The sequence below is a fragment of the Typopeltis vanoorti genome, chromosome 15, assembly GCF_054136105.1.
Source record: "Typopeltis vanoorti isolate ZY-2024b chromosome 15, IOZ_Tvanoo_1.0, whole genome shotgun sequence".
Lineage (NCBI taxonomy): Eukaryota > Metazoa > Arthropoda > Arachnida > Uropygi > Thelyphonidae > Typopeltis > Typopeltis vanoorti.
This window is the reverse complement of record NC_143563.1, coordinates 34,454,687-34,477,621: the sequence shown is the minus strand read 5'-3', so window position 1 is coordinate 34,477,621 and position 22,935 is coordinate 34,454,687. Positions and strand designations below refer to the sequence as shown.

At 34.2% G+C, this 22,935-nt stretch overlaps 1 protein-coding gene across 2 annotated transcripts in view; it reads right to left on the bottom strand.

Moving 5' to 3' along the window:
- The window catches only part of LOC150098593 (splicing factor 3A subunit 2-like), a 30,744-nt gene extending 19,683 nt beyond the window's left edge, over positions 1-11,061 (bottom strand). The window contains exon 1 of one of the 2 annotated variants that reach the window (XM_090405088.1): positions 10,989-11,061. The gene's annotated coding sequence lies outside the window, so the exon portion shown is untranslated. Of the gene's footprint in view, positions 1-10,291; positions 10,604-10,988 lie in introns of those variants that run through there. The other variant, XM_090405089.1, reaches the window with a different exon arrangement.
- Between the last annotated feature and the right edge of the window lie 11,874 nt (positions 11,062-22,935).

The window sequence follows — 22,935 nt, the reverse complement described above, 5'->3', positions numbered from 1 at the left end:
TGTGAAGATCAGTCTTCACAATGAATTTATTCACAAATGGTAAATTTACCACCTTAATTTTCATACCGATGAATGAAACAACCTCTTTAATTTTATACATCACAGCAATATTGCAGAAATTATATTCACACTGTTTTCAAATGCTTGCGATGAAAATCATTACATTAATATTTATAAATGTTTCCAAATAAGTATTGAAATAAACATGATTCTTATTTTTTTTTCCTTTCTTTGTAAAATTCCATGTTGTGGATCATCATGCTTAAATAGTTGTTTTATTATTATGAACCAGAAAGGACGTTAAAATGTCATTATTTACTTTCATTGTGAGATGCTATTTTTTTTTTAAGTGTGTGCATGTGTGTCCAACAATATATTAGTAGAACTTCAGTCTTTCATCTTAGAATTGCAGCAGATGATTTTTTTGTACAATGTTTATTTTAATAATAATATCCAATGATGATGCACTATAGATAGATGTGGAAAAAATGTCTAAAACATTCTATACTGACATTAAAATTTATGCTCAATTTTAAGCATAGATTGCACCTCTCCAACACAATTCTCTGCTCCAGGAATTAAATACAAACTTTTCTCCTCTAATTATATACTTATGCAGGATACATTTCTGCAGGAAAAGCATCATATGATTATTCAAAATCTATTACTTCATTTTACCATTTTGAGAAAAGAAATAATAACATTGTTTCATATGCTAAAGCAGGTGCTTTTCCATTGAGTGTTTGCTGAAATTATTGTAAGCTTCACAAATATATTTCATATTATATTTTCAATATATAAAAATCATTTATATTTATGCCATAAAAAGTCCTGAACATTACAACTTTTACTGGTTGCCATTTTCGAAATCAACAATGTCTTAGAAATAATACTAGCTAATAATCCTCCGCTTTCAGCCTGTTACTAAAACAGATAAAAACTATAAACTTGTAAATGATTGTACTAGTTTCAATACTCATCGATGGCTGATTAATTTGCATGCAATTAACAACTATATATGATAAAAGGGATACTATTATTATTATTATTATTATTATTCAGTCCTCCATGAAGTCAAAAGACTCATCGTGGGAGGTCCTTCCTAAGAAACACAAAATCTATCAAGACTCATCGAGGGGAGTTCCCCCTAAGAAACACAATGTTTATCATACTACTCCTTTCACTCTTACCACTCCATCAGGCAATGCATTCCAACGGTTCCATGGACTAGAAAAATATAAAAATGTACTGTGTATGTTTAGTCTATTTAATATGACTGCTACAATAGCCACAACCCAGTGATAATCTGGGTTAGGGCTAGTCATATGCATGCTTCTATAAGAAGGATATAAATGAAAGTACAAGGATGATGATTATGATCAGCTTAGGAGATGGCTTGGAACTATAGCATGGAAAGAGGAACTACGCAATCTTGCTTTCAATAGTCTCCGAAATGTAGCTTCAAACGAGATAATCTAGTTAAGTATTCTCCTGCATGTGAAGGATTATTTTCCTTCTTAATGGAGATAATTCAATGGCCAGCACTTTTATCTGTTTCTCCAACAGAGAATGCAATTGTGAGTGGGGTTTCACATTTTCCTCCAGTTGGTGAGAGTAATAACTTCGTGATTACTCTCACCAACTGGGTTGTGGCTAGTCATATGAAGGCTTCTATAAGGAAAGATTATTTCACCAGCCTTGTGAAAGTACAAGGCTGGTGATTATGACCAGCTTAGGAGATGGCTTGGAACTATAGCATGGAACGAGGAGTTGAGTGGTACAGAAATAAATGTTGCTTGGGAACTGACAAAGAAATACATAACAGCATCAATGTATTCCAAAGGCTGAATAAGGTAGGTGGAAAATGGATGAATGAGGAGCTTTAGCATGAAATCTGGAAGAAGAAGGTACTTTGGAGGCAGCACAAGATGAATAATCAGTTACACAAAGAGTATAATGAACAAGCCAGAAGAGTCATTCAGTTAATAAGGACAACAAAAGTGCAGTATGAGCAGAAATTGGCAAATCAGGTCAAGAAAAAGTAGAGTTTTTTTTTTAATGTGGCAAGTAGAAGAAAGAATGATTATGGTAAGATGATGTTAATGGATGAAAATGGTAGAATGCTAACTGCTGCAGAAGACACTGTTGAGGTATTCAGTGATCAATTTATAAGGGTGCCTCATAAGGGTGAAATTATGAGAAACTTAGGTATAGAGGACATAGGAGAGGATGACTTAATTGTAAGTGAGCAGGAGGTATCTGATGAAATAAATAACCTTTTGATACACTGCCACATGACAAACTGTTAAATAAATTGAAATGGAAGGGATTGGATAATAGATTCTAGTTGATCGGTGACTGCAGGAGTCAGTTTTGGGACCACTGTTGTTCAATTTGTATATATAATGATATTGGGATGGCTTTAACTAGTGATATGCAACTGTTTGCAGATGATGCAAAATTGAGGAGAGCCATGCAGAGTCAAATATATGTTATGGCCTTACAAGAGGACTTGAATAGATTGCAAGAATGGGCAGGTAAGTGAAACTGTCAGTTCAATATTGCAAAAGGTTTTGAGATTTGATAAACAACGATGGGATATAAAGTGTACGCTTGGTGAGGAAACTTTAAAGGAGGTAAAGGAGATGAGAAATCTATGAGTGGTGGTGGACAAGGACATGAAATTCAGAGTCACACTGCACAAGTTGTGAAGACTTCACATCAGAAAATGTGCTATGATGTGGAGGACCCTGCCATGCAGAAATAGAGAGGTTATGATGCCATAGTATAAGGCCTTGATCAGGCCTCATATATACATTATTGTGCAGATTTTCATGATGAGGAGGATGTTAAAAAGGGTCCAGAGAAGATTCACAAAAGTGATCAGTGGTCTCTGGAATGTGGAGTATGAGGACAGATTGAGAGAATGTAAATTTGTAAATTGCAAAGCCTTGTGAATAGAAGGAGAAGGGGGGCTGTGACATATAAGCTAGTCAAGGGTTTGTTAATAGGTTGACATGAAAGAGATTTTTTATAGAATGAAAGGGGTAGAACAAGAGACCATTGCTGGAAACTATAAAGAGGGTGTAAGCAGAGGAGTTAAGAGAAGGCTCTTTACATGGAGAGTGGAATGCATTGCCTGAGTGTGTTGTGAATGTGACACATTGAATCAATTTAAGGCACAGTTGGATGAGCTTTGTGTGTGATAGTGTGTACCTCCCATGATGTGTCTCTGACTCCATGGAGGTCAGATGTTAATAATAATAGTATGCTTCACACTCACTTTTTTGGTAGACATGAAAATGCATTGTGGCTAGCAGGGAAGTTAATAATATAAGCTCTGCACCACATTCAACATGTATCAAACTAACAATCCTCATTCATTCACTTAAGGAAAAACACCATCCTTTATTGCATTCACAAGTGTATGAAGTACACTGTACTTTTGAAATGGCTTATTATGGCCAGACAAGATCTGTTGAAATTTGCCTCTGAGAACATAAGAAATACATTCCTACCATCATAACAGCAATGTGGAACTGGCAAACCATACTTCTGAGACTTCTTCACACAGAATTAGACGAAAGAAAACTCAAGTCATTACATGTAGGAAGGACCATTTTTGGAATTAGCAACAGCTATGAAATACTCCTTGAAATCTCAACAAGCATGGCTGTATTAATTTAACAAAAATCTAGAAGACCATTATCTTAAGATCAACTGAATACTTATAAATTTCTCTTTGTGTTGTCTGTTACAAATTTTTAAAAACCGTTTTCACTAATAACTGATTATTAGCATCTGGGTAGTGTGATGAACTATTCAAGCAAGATGATTTGTGCTCTGAAGATGATAGGTGTAAAACCAGCAGAATATTGGCAAAATAAATATCAACTTATTTTGTTCCTTTGGTGTTGTGAATTAAACTGCAATTAAGTGTTACCAAAAATGTAGTCCAATCTCATTTTTCACAATCAAAACTTACTTATGACTCCCTAATTGCCATACAAAATCAGACTTAATCTTGGACTGTAACCTCTAGTGTTTTTTTTTTTTTTTTTTACTTAAATACACCACATCCATAGCCTCTTCAGCCTTAAAAACTTGCTGCTCTTTTCACCGAAGCAAATGCCAACACTGTATAAATTCAAAATCTGGTTAATTGTAGAATAGTGTTTGAGGTGGTGCATCACAAACTTCCCTGAAAGTGATTGATATCTAGAAGACAACAATGGTTAACAGATGACTTTTTTCTCACAGATATTCTGTTTATGTCTCATGCCTTTTCTATAAGTATTTTTAGGACACTATTCTGCTAAACTGAAATCACCATTCTTCTTTAGACATTAAAGAATATCAACAGCTGCTAGTCAACACCCATTTACAGAGCAGCTTTAAACCACCAACTTCTTATTCTTCTCTTCCATTCCATCTACCTATGTCAGTTCTTTCGAATATCAGTACTCACACTTATCCTCACCTTCAATATACTCTAGAAACATGTCAGCAGCTTTCTTCTTAACCACCTATAACATATACTGAGATGGCATAGGTTTGATGATCTGTTGTATATGAAAGTTTATTTAAAAATAATAATAATAAAATGCAGTTCACTTACTAGCATGTAATGGCAGGATGAAGACTTGTTAAATGCACAAGTCACATGACTTACTGATCTCACAGTTTTGTGATATTTAAAAAACGAGTGATGTACATGTGATGCATAGCCTTTTCATGCAAGTTATGTGTAATCTGCATAACATACAATTGCTTATTGAAGCAGAAGTGAAAATGTATGTAATGTATGTTGAAATTGTGAATGCAATGGGGTAGAGGGGGGGGAACAGTATTTTTTTAAATACACTACTTAATTTTGACAAAACAGAACTGTTTGTGTTAGAAAAACTGAAAGAATCTGCATGTGTGTGTGTGTGTATAAAATATGCCATGTTTTAAAGCTTTGATACTTTCCCCCAGTTTACATAGAATTATCACATCAGCAGAAGCAAATTAAAATCAACCTGCATGTCACACTGATAATGTTGTTTACTGGAAGTCAGAAAATAAGCTGCATACTGTTTTAACTTTACAAAAAGCTACTACTCTCCAATAACTCAGAAATCAACCAACCACATGATTGATGTCACTGGAAGGGGCATCTACATGTCATACTGCACTTTGTAAATATGATACAGATAAGAAGAGAAGATAATATGAAGCTTAAAAAATTAATTTAAAAAAAAAAAATTATATATAAAAATGAATTTTGAAAAAAAAAAAAAAATATATATATATATATAGACATATATATAAATATATGTCAGAATGAATCTATGGAAAATGACCCTGGGATGGAAAAAGTAAAACGAAAATGGAAACGACAAAATATAATACATATAGCAAACTGGAATGTAAGAGGAATAGCATATAAAGAAATAGAATTAGACCAACTATTAAATGAACGAAATTTTAAAATAGCAGTAATCACAGAAATGAAAAAGAAATTAAAAGGAACCATGAGAACTGAAAACTTTAATGTGACATACAGTGGAGTTGAAAGAAACCAAAGAACACAAGCAGGAGTCATGATTTGGATTCACAACTCCCTTTCAAAACAGTTAAAACATTATAAATTATGGAATGAAAGAATAATAGAAGCTAGAATAAAAATAGATAGAAGGTATTTAACCATAATTGGTTTATATGCCCCAGAAGAAGGAAGAGAACAGGATAATATTTATTTTTATAATCAGCTACAAAACATATATATATATAATAAAATAAATAAAAATGATTACGTAATTTTAGCAGGAGACTTAAATGCAAGAATTGGAAACACAAAAATTAATAATAATATAGGAATACATGGAGAACATACTCTAAACAGGAATGGTAAAAAATTGATTGATTTTGTAGTTTATAATAACCTAAAAATAATGAATTCCTTCTCTAAACATAAAGACATACATAAATATACTTGGGCAGCAAGAGGATGGAAATCAATATTAGATTACTTTATATTAAATGAAAAGAAATTTTTCACTAGATGTTAGAGTTCACAGAGGATATGAAATAAGCAGTGACCACTTCCTTGTTAAAATAAAATTAAGATTACTACCCAAATGGCTACAAGTAACAAGAACAGAAAGAAAATTTAAAACATTTGTTTATAAAACTAGACTTAAATGACACAAATATACAATGGCTATATGAACAAAGAATTAACCAATATCTAAATAAAATAAAACAAAATGAAGAAATAGAATGGCTTAATATAAAAACGATACTAAATGCAGGAGCAAATGAAAGCTTAGGAAAGACCAAAAAATTCAATAAAAAGAAAAAAACTGAAGATATGGGATGATAAAATCAAAGAAATAATCAAAAAGAAAAAAAGAAGCCTTTCATAAATGGTTAAGCAGTAAAAGATTAAAAGAATATAAAAGAATAAGAGCCATAGCTAAAAGAGAAGTCAGAAAAAGACAGAGAATCATTTGTTTCTAATTTAGAACATGATTTATATAAAATAAGACCCAATGTATATAAAATTTTGAAACACTTAAATGCAGATACCAAAGAAAACATAAAATTAAAAACTGAATTGAAATTAGAAGAATTTCTAAATTACTACACAGAATTGTGGACAGACAAATATTTTAAAAAAGACAATTGCAAACAATTAACGAAAATGAAAAGGAAATAACTAAAGAAGAATTAGAAATCAGCCTGAAAGAAACAAGAAACGGAAAATCACCTGGAGAAGATAAGCTAGGTTCAGAACTATATAAATACACAGGAAGGAATTTTAAAATAATAGGACTCCTATTATTTTAAAACAAAATTTATTCAACTGGTAACCCCCAATAGAATGGAAAAAAGCAATTATGATTCCTATCTTTAAAAAAGATAGTAGAGATGACCTTAAAAACTATAGAGGTTAAAGTATACTAAATTCCTGTTACAAAATATATAGCAAAATTTTAAATAGCAAACTAATGAAATATTCCGAAAACTTTATTTTAGAAATTTTTTGAGGGGAACCTCCCCTCAAATGAGTCTTGATAGACTGTGTTTCTCTTAGGAAGGACCTCCCGCATTGAGTCTTTTGACTCCATGGAGGTCTGAATAATAATAATAATAATAATAATAATAATAAGTACAGAATGGATTTAGAAAAGGACGATCATGTATAGGGCCAGCCTTTTGCCTAAAATTAATAATAGAGAAAAGAAGAGAATACAATTTAGAAATGCATATTGCATTTATTGACTTTGAAAAATCATTTGACAAAGCTAAAAGAAGCATTTTATTTAACATATTAAAAGAAAGACAAATACCAAATAATATCCTAAAAGCTATCATAAGTATATATGAAAATAATCAAATACATAAGATTAAATCATACACAATCATATACGAGAAAGATAAGCCAAGGGGTTCAACAGAGATGTCCCCTCTCAGCAACTCTTTTTAATATTTACTTAAATGCAATAATAATAAAATGGAATAAAAATCCCCATCAAGGTATTAAACTTTCTCCTACTGTGAACTTAAACACTCTCCTTTTTCCCGAAGACCAAATAATAATTACAAATTCTGAAGTTAACTTACAGAAAGCTATTTTAGATCTAAATGAGATAGCCAAAGATTATGGTATGATAATATCAACAGAAAAATCAAAAACTATGGTCTTTAAAAGACAAGATCCAGCAGGAACTAAAATAATAACAAGATCTTAGAACAGGTGAATTCATTTAACTACCTAGGATGTATGATCACTTATGAAAATGAAAAAGATATAAATGTAAAAATTGCAAAATATTTAAAAATAACAGGTGTAATTAACTCTATATTTAAACCAAACCTAGTTCAAAAACAAACCAGACTAAAAGTATATAATACATTAGCCTTACCGGTCTTATTATATGGAAGTGAAATCTGGACAATAAAACAAAAAGACAAATAACAGCAGTAACGAAGTTTATGAGAAAAACTGCAAAGTATACTCTGTTTGATCACAAAAGAAATGAAGAAATTATGAAAGAATTAAACCAAGAATCAGTAATAGAAAAAATTAAAAAATAAACATAAATGGATGGAAACATGTTCAAAGAATGAAAACAGAAAGATTACTAAATCAAACCCTAAAGTACAAGCCATTAGGAAAAAGAAAACCAGGACATCCTCTTAAACGATAACTTCTAAGGCTGGAACAGGCCACCCTAGGTCTAAATCCTTGATATGTATGATGATGATAAATGATATATAAATAAATGAAAAAAACAAGCATTACAACATTACAAAATACACAAAAAAAAAAAAAATTTAATTTTTCATGAAACAGATGAGTAATAAACAGAATATAATAACAGAGCAAACATTACCTATTACAACATACTTAGTTATAAAATAAAGACAATGAATAACAGCAAACTTTTTTTTAAGGTACTTGTTCTCTGAGACTGGCGAAATGTCACAAGAATGCAAAGGGAACAAAAATTGCCAAAAAAATGTCTGAGTAAAGAAATACCAACATAACAACAATAATCCTAATAGAAATATCAAGAGAAAGAAGAAAAAGGAAGACACCAGCAACACCACTGAGAATTAAAAAAAAAAAAAAAAAAATTATAGAATGTGCAACATAACAGTCTTGAATTATGCAGATATCAAAAAGGATGAAGATAAGTTTGTATAATATGGGAAGTTACAACAGAAAAAAGAATTACAAACATAACAAAAATAACACATAATAAACATTTCTCATATTACAATTGAATGGAATAACTACAACACATCACACTGATGTGTAGTCCTTGAAAGTAAACTTCACATTTAAAACACAGTAGAATATCAACATATTTCAAAACAAAAGCAACAGCAATACCAGAACATCAATAACAAAAGCGTAGGTACCGTACCAAGAACCAACAATACACTATCATATATCTCTGTCCCATAGCCCCAGAAATCTAACCTAACATTTTAAAATCAATGAAATCAACATATAAAGTTCCTGGCTGTAGAAGGCAAGAACTACTATCTGACCACAGATGAGAGACCCCTCGACACTTCTGCGCATGGCAAAAGGTGGTGAATCCATTCCAATAATAGGGTAATCAATGTGTTTTTTGTAACATGAGTATTATTATGTCTGAAAATGAGCTTTTCTTTTATGAAAATTCTAGTTTTTAAAGTGGTAACTATTTTGCTTGTACAACAGTTGGAAAATTTTACTTATAAAGAACATGATTTCATGTGCTGGTGATGAATTCGTACATCACCTTATTCCTTTCTCTCCTTCAACATGAATTGACTCTTCAAAATCTGCCAGCCAGGGTTCTACCATCTGTGGTCAGACAGTAATCCTCTATTCTGTAATCCTCAACAGCTAACCTGACCTTATAAAGTAAGTTAAATCAACATATCAACACCCCAAAGGAAATGAAAACTAGTCACAAATAAGAAAAATTTAAAAGGTCAGGTCCGCAGTCTTTGAAAGCTAACCTGATCTTTTAAAGCTAATAAAACAAACATATCAATATCCTACAGAAACAAAACATCTACAAATAAATACCAATACCAAAAATACACTCTAGTAAACATCTCAGGCCTATCTATGGTCTTTGAAAACAACATACCAACCAGTAACATCAAGTTCATTTTAAAAATTAACAATCTCCAATTGTTAATTACAAAAAAGCCACCTTATTAAAAATAAACACAAATATCACATTACCTCTTGAAAAACAAACTGATTAAAATAAACATACCACCACTACAAACAAAAACATGCAAGAATAGTACAACAAATTTATTTGCAGAAAGGGTGCTACCAAAAAAAGGATTAAGAATATCACCGTCTTCATTAAAATAAAAAGGAAAAAAATCTCGGTATAGTGTAAACCAATGATAACTTCACTTCTGATCATATGGCATAACACACACAGATCATGTACTTCGAATTATTTCTCTGTTAGAAAGTAGCACCTTTTGTAAAAGAATATGATTAACAGCATTATTTCTTAAGAAAAATTATGTTATACATAAATGTTCAACTGAAGCAAAGTTTTGATTGTTCATGAATAAACTGATAATAAGTGGACTCCTTGGAGGTGTCAATTAACAATAATAACCTACTGTATCCAGAGATTTGTTGTGGAGAGGATAGCTTATCCGTGTAGAACACATAATATTATTCAAAATTGTCAAATATGCTGTTATAATAATTCCGTTGCTTTAATTTGAACTGTGTCAATGCATAAAAATAAAATAAGAAATAAATACTTACCAATTACAAAGCAAATGAAAAAACAACCAGAAACACAAGAATGAAGCCTTCGATAGCGATTTATGTTCAGTGGCGAATCATTTAATTAAGAGTCGTCTACATTCGAAAAATACACTGCATTAGAAAAGTAATAAACAGTACAAATCAAATTAAATATTTTATACGAATTCTTCTTCTTTCTCTACGCGTTATTCCCGCTTCTTATGCAGTGTTATCTTATCAACAGCTGAATAATCTTGATTTGACCTTTATTAAAATTTAATGTAATAAAACTTCATACAGCCATCCCTCGACTTACGTAGGGTTCTGTTCCATCTGACAGGATGTCAGTCGGTTGGACGTAAGTTGATACGTTGAATACGAATAAAAACATGGACAACGATAAGTGGCTCTTTGAAACATCTGAAATCATTTATAGTAGTACGTTAAAAAAAAAAAAAAAAATAATAATAAAGGTCTTTATAGCTGTCCAAGGCAAAAGGGACAAAATAACGGTATTATTTCTGGGAAACTCATGTTACTTCTCTTAAAAACTATCATTTTCGGCTATTTTGCCTGATTTCGAAGTACTCTTAAACGAAAGCAGGTACAAAATAACCTTTTTAAAATTAGTTTTTGCGTGAAGAAAATGGCTCAAATAAATTGTTACTTTACATTATTATCGAAAACGCAGAAATATAATATTTAAAATACTTGCCTATTATGAAGAAAAATATGAAGCAAGAAAACGAAAAACTAGAACGAGTCTGTATATCATAGGTGTCAGAAATCCCACATTCAGAGTCACCTGGTTTTTTGAAATCAATGGTATAAACCGCTTATGAGAAAACTACTAAACAAAAAGCATAATATTTTTTTTAATAATAATAATATTTTTTATTGATCTCTCAAATATTTACATATATGCAATAATCATCTTGAGTAACATTCATATATTATTTTACAATGCTCAGCACTAAGTGCTACATAGAATGAGATTTCAGAGCCTGTGTAGCTCAGCGGATGTGGCGTTTGCATACCACGGCGCTTGGCCACACGAAAGAAAACTTGATTTCGAGTCTAGTCGGTGACTAGAGGAAATTTTTCTAAGCCTTTTTTCGACAGGTTCCCGAGTTAGTCGATCTCTGGCATGGGCGAGTGGGTTTTTTCTCCCGGAAACTCGGGTTTTTCGTCCTGTAAACTCAAGAAAATCGACCGTAGAACCCACATTATTTCAGACATTAAATGCGAGTGTTAAGGTTAGGGACCACGAGATGGTGGCACTTGTTGAGCCGTCACTCTTCACTGCGTGCCGCTTAATTAGTGATAGCCTTAGGCCAGCTATCTCTGATTTGGTACCAGTGGAGATTGAACTGCCCACTCAGTCTCCAAAAGTTAGATAGGGCTAAAAACGGCCTCGCCTACTCCCTATATATACAGGAATAAAAAGACGTTAGCTGGTTTTTTTTATAATAATATACTTTTTTCGCTATTTTTAAAATAATAATCACAGTAATAATTTACAATTATATAGTTGAGAGTTACACAAGTTAAATAATAATACATATTGTAGTTTACTTTTTTTTTTCAAAGTTTGAGAAAGCGTGATTATACACAGTATTTACATATATGCATATAAAATATTATATTTCTTAATTCTCACAAACATGCAATGTAAACTCATTATTTAATAATAATGATGTTTTATTATATTACTATTATTTTAATAATATTATCGCATAATTTTTAAACACTTTATTATGTCTTGCATACATATAATCATTACGTTATAAAATTATAGGAATTACAAAATTTAAAATTCTAAAAATTAGAAAATTTTTTTTCAGTATCAAAATCATAGGTTATTTTTGAAATGCCTATATATATATATATATATATATATATATATACACACGCTTATATATGCGTATGTGCACGATATATGCGTGTGCGTGTGTATGTCCGTAGGTCCCTAGGTTTCTGTCATTGAATGGCAGTTTGTTTATCATGTCGTAGAACTTTCGGGTAGCTTTGCAGTTGTGATTGTTGTACTTATATGTTATGTATTTTGCTGACTGTGGTCTTGTTATCTGATATGTTGTTCTGGTTACTCTATAGGTTGGGCTGTAGTAATGTTTTAACATGACTGTGTAGTGGCATAAGTGTTTCACCTTAAATATTTTGTGTTCTGTCCATGCCGCCTGCATTAGTGTGGGTTGTTCCCAGAATATCAGTTTTACTATTTTATCTTGCAACCATTGTAATCTGTTAAGTCTGTAGTCTGTGCAGAATGCACATGATGAGATTGCATATCTTAAAATGTTTTCACATAATGCTTTATAGATTAGTATTTTTATGTGTGTTGGGGCACTGTCTTTTAATCAGTATAGTTTGCTTGCTATTATCCTACGCTTGGTGTGTAGGTAGTTTATATGGCTATCCAACTTTGATCAGCATCGAAGTGAAGTCCGAGATAGCGTGTTGTTTTCACCTGTGTGATGGTTGTGGTTTTTGGTTCAGCACTTTGTGTATAGGAGGATGAATGTCAGATAGTGAGATATTTAGTTTCTATGGGCAGGGTTTGGGGGTTTTTGAATATCATTAGCTTTGTTTTTCCAGGGTTTATATATTATTATTATTATTTGACACCTCCAGGGAGTCCAAAGACTCATCGAGGGAGAGTGTGCCAACAGCATCGAACGATTGTCCCCTTCCAACTACTAACCGCGCTCAAACTTACTTAACTGAGCCATTAGTAGCAGAGGCTCTACCAATCGACCAACCTTTCCCGGCATATATATGTCGTTCGGTTAACCAGTTAGTGATTTGATTGATGTCGTGTTGCATATTTGTTTAAGCAATATTTGCGTCATTGTGAATGGATACTATGGCCGTGTCATCTGTGTACTGGAAGATTTTACTTTTCAGGGGAAGATGACTTGTGTTGTGTGTGTGTATATATGTTAAATAGAATGGGAGATAAGACAGCTCCTTGCGATACTCCACAGGTTACTGGTACCTCTTTGATGTACGCTGATCTTATAAGTGTGATGTGCTTCCTGTTTTTCATGTATGCTTTAAACCACTGGAGTAGACGACCACCGATTCCGATATGCGTTAGTTTCGTTAACAAGGTTTTGTGTGTTAGTGTGTCAAATGCTTTTGTTAGGCCAATGAATATGAATAACATTATTCTGTTTTTATCCAATGCAGCACTTATTAGGTCTGTGAAATCTTCCAGCAGCGTTGCTGTTCCTTTATTATTTTTCAAATCATTCCCAAAAGCCATATTGTGTTTTGGGAATGATTTGAAATTTTTCAACATATGTGGAGAGTTTGCAATTCACGATGCGCTCCATGATTTGGTTGATTATAGAAAACGTGACGATGGGTCTATAATTACTTATAATGTTTTTTTTTTCATGTTTGTGTATGGGTGTGATTAATGCCGTCTTTGGTGTTTCAGGTATGTGTCCCGTTTCGAAGATTTTATTTAACAGTTTTTGTATAACTCGACATAGGTTGGTTGAGTGTTTCTTGATGTCTTTTGGTCTGATTCCGTCTATTCCCGGTTCTTTGTTAGGGTTCATTTGTTGAATTGCCAGTGATAGTTCTTCTTTTGTTACTGTGGGGAACCAACACTGACTGGGTTGCTTGTGGACCTAGTGAAGAATGTTCGTTTGTGTGAGGAAAGGTTGTTTCTTGTAGTTTTTGGACAGAGTTCACAAAGTGCTGATTAAAGCTGCTTGCCAACTATTTGAAGGATTTGGGGTAGCAAGAAAAGCTGTGTTTTATTGTTTCTGAGGCAGTGGTTCTGTGTATATTGTCCAGCAGTTCATTAATCAAGTGCCAGGTTTCCTTTATGTCGTTCTGAGCTGTTGTTAATTTGTTGCTGTGGTAGTTTCTTTTTGCCGTTCTAATTAGTGTTGTTAGGAGATTCCGTTTTCGTTTGTATGCGGCTTGTAAAGCGATATTGTTTGGCGACTTCTTTAGTTGTTTCCATAGGGCATCTTTTCTTTGTATGTCTGTTAATATGCTGTCTGTTATCTATGTATTCTGCTTCGTTTGGGAGCATATTTTTATTTTTGTTAATGCTTTGTAATATATTTTATCAAATGCAAGTTTAAGATTATTATATACAGCCTCAGCAGAGTTTAAAGATGCTATCAGCATCCAGTCCGTTTTTCTGATTTCGTCGTTTACTATTGTTTCGTTTAGAATGCTATGATACTGTTTTGTAGTCTCGGTGAGTTTTATGGGTTCTGGTTCTGTGTGTAACTGTAATGATGTGAAATAATGGTCTGCCAGTTTGCACGTATATGACGGCTGCTGCGTGGCTGTTTGGAGGGGCCCATATATTGATATGATCAATACAGGATGAGGCCGTTGTATTTCTGATTATCTCTTCTCGTGTATACGACTGTATGTATGGGGTAATGTTTCATGCTGATAAGAGGTCTAGGTATTATTCTGTGTTGTTACGGCTGCTGCGTGGCTGTTTGGAGGGGCCCATATATTGATATGATCAATACAGGATGAGGCCGTTGTATTTCTGATTATCTCTTCTCGTGTATACGACTGTATGTATGGGGTAATGTTTCATGCTGATAAGAGGTCTAGGTATTGTTCTGTGTTGTTATTTATGCTGCTAATGTTTATATTCATGTCTCCTATTATTATCAAGTATTCTGAGGCGCCTTCTTTCGTGGCTGAGACCCATCTGTTTAGTTCATCTAGAAATTTGTGCTGCTTAAGTTGGGTAGTCTGTATATTGGGTTTAATACCAAGGAGTTTTCTTGTTTGATGTTTTTAATTTCGATGCATATATTTTCTTCGTATTCTCATTTATAGTTTATTTCTGTTACTTTGCTTTATGTTTGGTAAATATTATTATACCACCGCCTCGTTTTGTTTGTCTGCAGTGTTTGTGTTGTTGAAAGCGTGGGATTTGGTAGATGGTTGTCTCGTCGTTTGTCATAGATACTTCAGTCAGTATTAAAATGTCTATGTCGTCTATATCTTCCTTCAGATAGGCTTGCAGGGTCAGCCAGTATTTTTGAATTCTTCTGATGTTGATGTGCAGAATAGATAGTACTTTTTTGGGGATAGTCAGTTGTTTACATTTTGTTATTGATTTCAGAATGTGGCAATTATCATGTTCCGGGGTGATTACATCTGCTTGATGATCTGCATTCATGTAGGTTGGTGTGCTGTTCCCTTTTTTACGAGTGGTCACTATTCCTTTTAACGCGGAAGCCTGTTGAGGTGTTCTACGAATTATATTTGGATTGGTTTTGCATCTTGTGTCTTTTTAAGGAATATTTTGCTGTCTCTTATCCATATAAACTGGTAATTTTTTTCTGTTTTTACTTTCCTTGTTTGGTAGAATAGTTTTTGATAATATGGCGTTAAGTATTCGGACAAGTATATTGGGGTATTGTCGTGGTCTCCTTTCGCATCCTTGACTACTGGTGTTTTTTATCCTGCTAGCTTTTATAAGTGTAATTTTTGTTGGGCTGTTGGTGAGTCGCATCACAACAGGGGGGAGGAATGGGAATTATTTTCTCTTTTCCTTTTTTGTGGTAACCGATGTACTGACTGGATATCTCTTGATTCAATGGGAGCACCATTTTTTGGCTTAGTTGTATTACGGAGTCTTTTAGATGTTCAGTATCAATTTCTGGGAGACCATCTAACAGGAGATCATTTTTATACTGCTATTAGATTAAGAGTTTGTACTCTTGCGTTAAAGAGTTTAGTTATTGTCGTAGTTCCTTTGTCCCTTTAATTAGATTATACTGTATATAAATTAGCTCCTTAACGCAGTTTTTAATTTTCTGATGGTCTGCAATACATCTTCTACCGAGTTATTCTTCTTCTTCTTCTTATTGTGTTATCTTCTATCGAAGGTCAGCGACCATCTTGGCGAACAAACTGCGCTCTTGTGCTAATCTGAGCAGCTGTGCACTGCTCTTTCCTGTCCACGTCTTGATGTTGTCAAACCATGATATTCTTTTTCTTCCTCTAGTTCCTTTGCCACCAATTCTTCCTATCAAAATAGTTTGTAGAAGTTGGTATTTGCTGTTTCTCATGATGTGGCCAAGATATGATGTTTTTTTTTCTTGATTATTTGTACAAGATGTTTAGCTTTGCCAATGGATTTTAAGACATCTTCATTGGTAATTTTTTCTGTCCATGATATCTTTAGCATTTTTCTGTATAGCCACATCTCAAAGGCTTCGATTTTCTTGATGGTTGTCGCCTTCAATGTCCATGTTTCAACTCCATAGAGCAGAATAGACCACACGTAGCATTTCAGCATTCGGCATCTGATTTCCATGTTTAGGTCTTTATTTCTGGATAGTGTTCTCATTTTCATGAAGGACTGCCGTGCAACTTCAATCCTTGTCTTTATATCTATTTTTATATCGATCCCACCGTTCATTAAGCCAGCAACCAAGATATTTATATCTTGACATTTGATCAATATTTTTCCCATTGAGTGTCAGTTTCACTGATGAGGCTGGATGTTTGCTGATGATCATGTATTTTGTCTTGTTGATGTTTATATTTATTCCCATTCTTTGGTTTTCTATGTATACTCTGTCAATGAGTTTTTGGAGATCCATAATGTTATCTGCAATTAGCACGGTGTCATCTGCATGTCGAAGGTTGTTAACAATCTTTCCATTTATTGTGATTCCCTCTGAACATTCTTCCAATGCTTTTTTAAAGATTGCCTCTGCATATATGTTGAACAGGAGTGGTGAGAGAACACATCCTTGTCTCACTCCTCTTTTGATGTTAATATCACTGGTGGTAATGCTGTCTAATTGAACGGTAGCTGACTGATTCCAATACAGATTTGTTATTATTCTTATGTCTTGTTCGCCTAGCCTTATTTGTTGAAGGACTTCTATTAAGTTAGGGTGTCTGACTTTGTCGAATGCTTTTTCAAAATCTATGAAACACATAAAGACAGATTTCTGTTTTCTATGCATTTTTGTATCAATATTTGGGTACAGAAAATGGCCTCTCTAGTACCAAAACCATTCCGAAAGCGAAAGCCGAATTGTGTTTCACTTAGAGTTTCTTCACTTTTTCTATAAATACGATTCTGAATTACTTTCAAAAATATTTTTAATGTTTGGCTCATTAGACTATTAAGTCGGAAGTCACCACAGGAATTCGCTTTGGGTTTCTTTGGGACAGTGATAAATGTAGATTTGAGCCAATCTGATGGAAATTTATCACTTTCATATATTTTATTAAATAGTTTTTCAAGAAGTTTGATGTTATCTGGTTCTATTAATTTTAAAAATTCTGTTTGCACACCATCTGGTCCACTGGCTTTTCCTGTTTTACTTGTTCGTATAGCATTCTCTATTTCGCATTTCATGATTGCTGGTCCTTGAATGTTATCTTTTATATTTATAGGCTTCTGTCTAGTATCATTGAAAAGGTCTGTTACATATTTTATCCAAATCTGTGCTTTATTCTCTTCTTCTAGAACTATTTTTCCATTTTTGTCTCTTAGAGACACTATTTGCTTTTTCCTGAGTTTTCCAGCATTTCGTTGATATTCTTATACAGATTGAAATTATCATGTTTCATCTGAAGCAGTTCAATTTCAGTACATAAATTTTTCATCCAATTTTCCTTGGCTTCTTTTATTTTTTTCTTGATGATGTTATGTGTTTCTGTATACCTGGCAAGGTCTTTGTTTTTGTACATTCTTCTTGTATCAATAAGAGAAAGAATCTCATCTGTCATCCATTCCTATTGTTTTATATTATTCACATAACCTACTTCTTCAATACTTGTTGTTACGATGGCATTCTTTAAGCTATTCCAAAGAGATTCCACACTTTAATTTTCTTCTATGTTAATCTGTTGTAATCGCAGGTTAAGCTGGGTCTTGGCACTTTTACTTATGTTCGGGTCTCAGTTTTTCTACATCAATTTTCTTTTTCTTCTTTTGTGATTTTTTAGCTGATTTTAATCTAAGACGTACTTCTGCAACTATGGGATTGTGGTCTGATGAGATATCTGCTCCAGGATAAGTCTTTGCACTCTTTATACTACTGTGGAATCTTTTATTTATCAGTATATAATCAATTTGATTTCTGACAATGTTAAGTTCGTTATCTTGAGGCGATTTCCAAGTATACTGTCTTCTAGGTGGAAGTTTAAACCAGGTATTTGCTATTGTTAGATCTTCTTCCTGACAGAACTGGACTAGGCGATCTCCTCTGTCGTTTCTGGTGCCTTAGTCATGTTCGCCAACAATTTCTCCATCACCCCCTCTTTCCACTTTTGAAATTGAAGTCACCCATCACTATGTTTATATCATGTTTCTTTGTTAGGTTTTTAATCTCTTTTAGGTGTTCATAAAACTCTTCAACATCTTCTTCACTTTTGTCAGCTGTGGGTGCATAAGCTTAGATGATATTTATGTTAATGGGGTTTCCCCCTTAAGTTGTAACAGCATTATCCTTTCAGAAAATGGAATCCAATTTATTACTGATTTTTTGATATCTTCATCTACTATTACAACTACACCATGTCGATGTTTTTTCTCATCATTCCCAGAGTAATACATTGTCGTATTATCTTGTTGACACTTTTCAGATCCTGGCCTTCTTGTCTCGCAAATTCCCAAAATCTGGATGCCCAGTCTCTTCATTTCTCTTGTGGCATTTCTTAATTTGCCAGCTTCATACAGAGTTCTGACATTCTAAGTTGCAATTTTAAAAGTGGACGCCATTTTGAGCCCGGAGATTCTTCGCACCCCTGTTCCATTTAAGGGACGCCGGAAACTTGGGGCCAATTGTGAGGGTTTGCTCACCATGGTGGTTGTTCTGGAGATAAGGTAGAGCAGTAGTTTCTCCATTTGCTTTCTGCTCTTCAGTATTACAAACGTACACAATATTGCCATCTGCAAATCACTGATCACAAGTTTTTCCGTCATCATTTGGCTTCAACCTTGTGTCAGTACTGAAAATGCTGCTTCCCAATGTCAGGGGCAGTGACCCCAGCAGGTGCTTATTTAATGGCGGCACTACTCGCCATGTCACCGAGTTGTCATTTGGCTTTGTGAGGTTTTAAGTGAAACAGAGTTGCCACTTCTGCTCCCCCACGCCCTGATAGCTCAGTCGCTATTGGTCCACGGCTGCTTATTCTCCAGATTGCTCTGCTTATATCGCAGCTAGCCTCCATATCTGAAGGCTGTTCCCCGATCCGCCACCTGGGGACGCACCCGGAAGTAGTCAGCTCTTCCCCGGGTATTATTAAATTGAATAAATTCTCATATTGGTTGAATTTTTCGATAATCTGTATGGTATGTTTTTCAAATAGTTCTCCGACAAAATCGATTAAACTCTTTTAGGTTTTGTAATCTATTTTCAAGTAATGCATTCAAAGTTGCCTCACCTGGGTTTCCATTGTTGTCGTTGTTGTTTTTTTTTTTTTGTTTGTTTTTCAATCCGTCTGCTGTTGATTGCTGCGTTGTCTGTTTACTGCATTGGGTATTTCTCGCCTGCAGTTGAAGGTGACATTCCTTTGTTTTCTCTACAATGCAGACACTTCTACTCGTCATGCTTCGCGTTTAATTTTCACTGCCAAGTGGCCTTGGACAATTCCGAACATAGAAAATGAAATGCATGTTTCTCTGGCAGTTCCTGCATGTTATGTAATTTTTTTCCCCATTAAGTCTTCATATGCATTTGTAGCACTTTATATTTCTTGTGTGACGATCTTGCTGTAATTTCTAATATGGTGACTTCCTTTGTTCTCATCTCGCGTAGTTAACCAACGTATACTTCGAACTTTGAATACTTATAATTTATTTATTACTTAACAGATACTTACAGTTTTTACGTCAATATGCTCGGCTTGAAGAGTGGAATTCAATGGTACACTTTAAATTTTAATTCACCAGAAAAATCTACTTTGTTACTTAAAATACCGGAGCATGTAAAGGTTCGGTAGTGGTGGAGAGGGAGAGTCTACATAAGTTGCAATAAACGACACAGGAATTTACGCATACAACATTAATAATGTTCAAACTTGCAACTTATGTAGACCAAACAAAAGAGGAGGTGGCATCGTGGCATTTATCAAAGAAAAAAACAATGGGACTGAAAAACCAACTCATTTCGAACATGCGGAAACACTAATTTTGGAAATCACAAATAGCCACAAACATAGTATCAAATACACATTAAACATGACATACAGAACCCCCAGATAATAGTCAACTCAGCTTTCTTCATGAGTTAGAAGCATCGCTGAACGGCATCGAACCCAGTACAACACATAGGCTCATCCTAATAGGAGACATTAATATAAATACTCTTGACCACGCTTCTTCAACCACTAACACATACCTTGATATACTAAGTCAGTACAACATAAACCCTACCCTTAACTCTCTAACAAGAGAAGGAATACTCAATAATTCACTTAGACAATCATGCATTGGTCACATCAACATACTTGCTCCCATCCATACATATACATCATCAGCAATTAACGTCAAAATTGCCGATCACTACCATAACATCACTGACCAGAAGGGTGAAGCAAGATGCTTTTTTATTCCCCATTGTCTGATAGGGACGAAATGAAGAGGAAGAGTTTATGAGCTGTAAGTTCGCCCTGGGGCAGGGAGATTACTCGTCGTTGCTAGTATTTAGGATGCCTTTTGACTAGTGGCGGCCGGTGAAAATTTTAAGTGGTGGTGGTGCTGCATATACAAAATAAAAATAATAAATAAATAAAATAAAAATAATAATTTTTTTCCTAATCAGTAACCAATTTATTAATAAAAAAATTTACATATTAAAAAATTGCTTTATCAAAAATATTTCACCCTCACCACAAGCAAACACCAATAATGAAAGTTTAGAATCTCACAGAATACAATACACTCCCCAAACGTGCAGTGTCGGATCACTTGTAATGTGCAATGAGAAGTACAAAGAATATCAGCGAGTCTAGCTGCAATTGGCGCGATAATTCTCACACTGCGTTAGATTGCAGTGCATTTGTTTCAAAATCTGAAGCGTTAATCGAACAATTCCAATTATTAACTATTCAATCAATGTCAAAACATAAGCTGTAACCTTTAACATGTTGTATTGCATTTATATAATGTTGTAAGCATTGTTATTATTTATAAACACAAACAAAATTTAATTTTTTGATTTTTTCCTTGGGGATGCTGCAGTATCGCAATGCTTATGTATGAGCAGCTACTGCTTTTGGCCTCTTGTGTATGAAGCAGTCAGTTTCGTCGTAGCTTGCAGCATGTTTCACTAGATCGTTCGGGGTGTGTAGAGATCTTTAAGAAGAATTTTGCCGCTGTAGTTTGTAGGAAGGAGTAGATGTAAGGGATGTTTGTATCTCTATGCAGTTGGACGGTTCTTACAAACCATGGTGCTTCTAGGATCATGCGCAAACATTTGTTTTGCGCTCTCTGTAGCTTGAGGATGTTGGTGTTGGATGTGCGGCTCCATGCTGAAGATACGTATGTCACTATGGGTCGGATCGTCAGCTGGTAGAGGTGTACTTTGATTCTAGTATTTAGCTTGCTTTTTCTGTTTATTAGAGGGTAAAGTTGTGCGATGGCTTTAGATGTTCTCGCGCATAAGGCTTTGATATGTGGGTTGAAGGTTAATTAGTCTTTGTCCAGTATTACCCCAAGATATTTTGTTTCTGTTTTCCAGGTGATTTTGGTGTTGAATAGGTAAAGGTCCCCCTTAGGAGATACTAATCTTCTGGTGAAAAGCATCGCAATGCTCTTTTGGGGATTCACTTGTAATCTCCATTTGGAAAACCATTGTTCTAGTTTTAGTATATTTTCTTGCAGTTTTTTGGTGACGAGATGTGGCTGTAGAGATCTGGCTTGTAATGCTGTGTCATCCGCATAGAGTGCTAAGATGAATGATATTTGGTTGTGCGGGATGTATGCCATATGTATCAAGAATAAGATCGGTGCCAGTAGCGACCCTTGGGGAACTGCTGCTGAGATCCGTCGCTGATTTGAAACTGTTCCATTTATTTTGACTTGTATGTATCTGTCCTGGAGGTATGGTTTAATTAGGTGGACTATTTTTGATGGTATGCCTGCTGAGATATTCGGATTGCTCCAGTGTGCTGACATCAGCACACTGGAGCAATCCGAAGTGCCATAGCTTTTGCTATGTCGAGGAAGACTGCTCCAGTGTGCTGATGCCAATTGTAGCCGGTGGTTATGTACTCAATTAACCTATGAATTTGTTCAGTAGTACTGAGATGTTGTCAAAAGCCTAACTGTTCCTTTGGAAGGATATTTAACTCATTTTTACTGAGGCTTGGATTTTTCGAGAGAATGATTTTTTCGGAAATTTTGCCTAAGTTTGAGATCAGGCTGATGGAGCGATAGCTTTCAGGCAGGTGTGGCTCTTTATCTGGTTTAACACTTTCATTGCCAAGCTGAAAATTGGAATTTCGTGTGGTGGCCAAATTTTTTTTATTTATTTTTTATGTAGTTAGCGACGTCCACGCGATAACGCGTGATCGGCCGTTTGGTGAGAACTCGCATCGCGTGATCGCGCGATATCGTTCATTGCCAAGCTGAAAATTGGAATTTCGTGTGGTGGCCAACTTTTTTTTAAATTTTT